At 37.2% G+C, this 4,444-nt stretch overlaps 1 pseudogene; it reads right to left on the bottom strand.

Annotated features, from left to right (window-relative positions):
* Positions 1–872: 872 nt before the first annotated feature.
* Positions 873–1,019, bottom strand: LOC122158426 (annotated as a pseudogene).
* Positions 1,020–4,444: the final 3,425 nt, after the last annotated feature.

Raw genomic sequence — 4,444 nt, 5'->3', positions numbered from 1 at the left:
ATGTTAAGGTTATTGTTATGAGAAGAGGTTTCTGATAGTTGCAAAACCTAACATATTCATTCTCCCATAGTGCAAATCTCGATTTTTCCAGATATTCTATAAGTATACACTGAGGACTTAAACTAGGTCATCATATTGCCACTGTAGAAATCTTAATCACAGAAATGTCATAGAACCATAGAATGGCCTGAGAGATTCTGTGACCTTGAAGATCATCTACTTTCAATCCCCCTGCTATATGCAGAGTCACCAACCACTAGACCAGGCTGCCTGGAGTCACATCCAGCCTTGCCTTGAATGCCTCCAGGGATGGAGCATCCACAACCTCCTTAGGTAATCTGTTCCAGTGTATCAGCACCCTCTGTGTGAAAAACTTCCTCCTAATATCTAACCTAAATCTCCCCTGTCTTAGTTTAAAACCAGTTGCCCTTGTTCTATCACCATCAACCCACACAAACAGGCATTCCCCCTCCTCTTTATATGCTCCCTTCAAGTACTGAAGGCCACAATGAGGTCTCCTTCTCTTCTTGAAGCTAAACAAGCCGAATTCCCTCAACCTTTCTTCATAAGAGAAGTGCTCCAGCCCTCTGATCATGTTAGTGGCCATCCTCTGGACACGATCCTAGAGCTCTGCATCTTTCTTGTGCTGGGGGCCCCAGGCTTGGACTCCAGATGGGGCTTCACAAGAGCTGAGTAGAGGGGGACAATCACCTCCCTCTCCTTGCTGGCCACCCATTTTTTATTGTGGCCCAGGATATAGTTGACCTTCTGGGCTGCAAGCACACACTGGTGGCTTACATCCAGCTTCTCACCCACCAGGACCCCCAAGTTCTTCTCTACAGGGCTGCTCTCAAGGAATTCTTCCCCCAGTCTACATAAATACACTAGCACAAATTATGCAGTTGAGTTTCCCACATCTGGGGAAATCACAGGAGTCATCAAACCGGAGTGCAGGGGATGAGCCTCACCCTGGGAAAACCACCTGCCTGATCATGGTGTCTCCTCTGCCAGGTAAGTATCCTGCCTTACCACAATGGTGATATCACAATGGGTTAAATGTTCTCATAACTATAGTGGTTGTATGAGAAGTTATTTCTGTATGGATGTATTTCTTACAATGGGAAATAGCATACACTTAGACATTTGAAATGAACATGACAGGAAATAAGGAAACAACATAATGTCAACTAAATTCTTATTTCTCTGAAATGATAACTAGCATGTATACAAAAGCAAGAATGGAAAATTAGCATTTTCTGAAATCTTCCTTTGGGATTATGTGTTATCTCATGCCTCATATAAATGAGGTATATAAGCATGACAGAGCACAGTGACATCAACTGGTAGCAAGCTATGAAAAGAAAACATTTCTTTGATATAATAAATCATTTTGCTCCTGTTGCTGTTTTCTCAATGAGAATTTAGTCTCAATCAAAGTGTAGCGTAAATATGAAGTCATAGCTTGAAAAAGTGATTGAACACCTGGTGGTAAGGCAGGGCCAGCTCGGAGGAGCTCAGGTGCATGAAAAGCACCTGAGTGACTGGAAGGAGTAGAGCCAGAATCCACCCCTTTGCAGACTTCATTGATGCGTTTGCGATGGAAGCAAGAGTATCCTGTTGGAGATTCTTGTGTGCCTGAGGCCTTCTAAAGGTAAGCAGATTCTTTCTTTTGTTTTATTGCCTGTGTCTGCTGCATTTGAGTGTGTCTTCAGTTGCTGCAGCATGGGGCTTTGCTGTTCTGCTGTTATTGCTCTGTGTTACAGCATTACACAGAGCAATGATGTTTTCAGTAGCAATTATCTGTGTATCACTTAGAGTTGGCAAATATATTTCTAATGCTTCAAGCAAACTTACGCGTTACAGAACATTCTTTAGTAAATGTGAAATCACTTCCCAAAGGAGGTTAGGATTATCTTCATTCAAAGATAAGGGTAATTTGTGCATTGAGATTATATAAATTATTTCTGCTTATATGGCAGGATTGAAAAGGAAAGCTTGAGCTTTTTCGTGACTATTTTATGGTGAATATAGATACTTTATCTGAGGTTATAAAAATCTCTTTTCTGTAACACGTGGTGTCTACTTTTGCATCTTAGAAATAGAATTAACTTCAAATATACATCAAAATAACTGTGTATGTGAATTTGTTAACTTTCAAACTCATTTCCTTCCATTTTAATTTATTTTGTGAAACCTTATAAAATTACGCAGTAAAGCTCAGATGTTCTGTGTCCTCTGCCAGCTTCTAGTGCACCCTATCCTACTCCCTGGGGAGGGCAGTGTGAGAAGCAGAAAAGGAATTGATGTTGTGTGAATGCTGCTTAGGAATAGGTGTGTTAATAACACTGTTGTCATTGCAAATCCAAACCAGAGCGTTGTGTGAGCTACTGTGAAGAAAACTAACTCAATCCCAGCCAAAACCAGAATAGGAATCAGCTAGATTGTACAGAATAAGAGATTTTTTTGGGTGGTGGTTGTGGGGGGCTGGGGGATATTCCTCCCAGGAAAAAAAATCCTTGGAGTCATTTAAAAAAAAGAAAAAAGAAAATTGATATCTCTGCTAAAAATTGGACTATTCCAGTTGAATAGTTTTCTTTATCTTAATTAAGAACAAATACAAATGTTACAATAGTATCTTGTTTTCTGCTTCTTGTGTAATAAATATAATAAAACAGTATCACTTAATCACTGTATACATATAAACATACATGTACACATACTTGCTCTCTCTGGGTATTCATACATTTTGAAATGTAGAAGGCGTTGAGATCTACCAATGTGTTTATGACTATTTTAAACAACTATGAATTATTTTAAAATATATCAACATGTTTAGTTATCATTGTGAGTGAATTGAAAGGTGAAAACTTCTGTAGTGCTTCACTGAGATTTGGACTGGGCTTTATTCATCTAATTTAATTAATAATGGAGTATCTATTTTTATTATTCCGTTTTTATTTTTAAAGATGAGTAAAAGACTTTTTTTTTTCTTATTAGTATTCTGCTTTGTATTTCTGTTAGAGTATTTGGTGTAAACATTTTTCCGTTCCCTTTTTTTCTAGGAGAGATTTCCTACTTTATAAATAACATTATTTTTTGCTCAATATATTGGCTTTAAGGCCAAATGAACAGTGCAGGGAAATAAATGCACATCATTTGTCTTTCTCTGTGACAAACAGTTAATATGAAAAATTACCTTTTTTTCTTGGACAAGACAAATTTTGCATTTATTTTACTTTCCTAAACATGTTGTTTTAAATTGAAAACAGTTGTATCTTAGTGTAGTGACAGATGTCTTCCATTGGGTCATATGACCCCTGAGTGCAAGCAATCTGTACATGCACTACATTTTCCTAAGGACTCTATATTATTGTTCCTTCATTGCTGAGAACAGTATGTGTCCTGGCAGCAGTTTTATATGCAGTATTCATTCAGATGAAACATCAGGACATTATACCTCTGTCAGTTTTGTACTGGATGAAGACATTTTACAAATCTACTGTGTCTGATTGTGTAGTGTTTTCAAATAAATTTACCTGGCATTTCACCTCTCTGAATTATATTGTACCAGACTAAGGGCAAAGGACTGACTTAAAACATCTTCTGCTTGTGCTTCTTAGTAAATACAGAAAGGCTACATTATATTTCATCAGAGACTCTGCTCCATCCAGTTTATGCTTTATGCTTTGGTGTATGAGTCTTATAAGGAATGTGGAAGAAATCTGTGGATTTTAGTCCTCGAACTTCCCAGATTAACAAACTACTGAAATTCCAGATTGTTTCAACCTTTACAAGGTAGTGCCCTGCCATTCCTGCACTGAACTTTGCATAGTTTAAACAGTGAGCTTACAGATTCAGTTATGTCTCAGCTGTTAATAAAAACAAGTAGTTTCATAATTCATTTTATTGAAAGTGATTTTGAGCTAATGACTTATTTAGATTTTTTGGATTAGCTGATACATTCAGTTTTAGATCTGTGTAGGAGCTTATAGTTGAAAATGAATGCTCCTTGTTCTGTCTCATTTTATAAAATGAAGAGGAATTAATATCATTAGTTCCTATGTAGTTAGAATACACCTGGCAAAGCTCAGCCATGAGACACTCATGTTTCTTTCAGTGAGTTACTCTGTTGCTGTATGTTCTTAATAAATAATTAAAAAGAAAAAATAAAAATAAAAAAACCCCAAAGCAAGTCATAAATATGCACAATGCAAAAAGTTTCTTCACAGCAGCCCACTTCAATTCCCAATTCCTAACGTTTTTTTCCCCCTCACACAGTTTCTTCTGCACTTTCTTCTTCTTTCACTGCGTGTGACATACAGCAATATAAGCATGCATGCAGAGAGATCTAAAGGAAAAACAAGAATGTCTTTGGTTATTATTTTTTTAAATGTACAGCTAGAACAATTGTGGAGTGATTGATGCAAGAATTTCTTTCTAGGAC

This window comes from Centrocercus urophasianus, unplaced genomic scaffold (genome assembly GCF_019232065.1).
Source record: "Centrocercus urophasianus isolate 14NV4802_14NV808 unplaced genomic scaffold, USGS_Curo_1.0 seq_14, whole genome shotgun sequence".
NCBI classification, from domain to species: Eukaryota; Metazoa; Chordata; class Aves; order Galliformes; family Phasianidae; genus Centrocercus; species Centrocercus urophasianus.
This window is presented reverse-complemented; position numbering and strand designations above follow the sequence as displayed.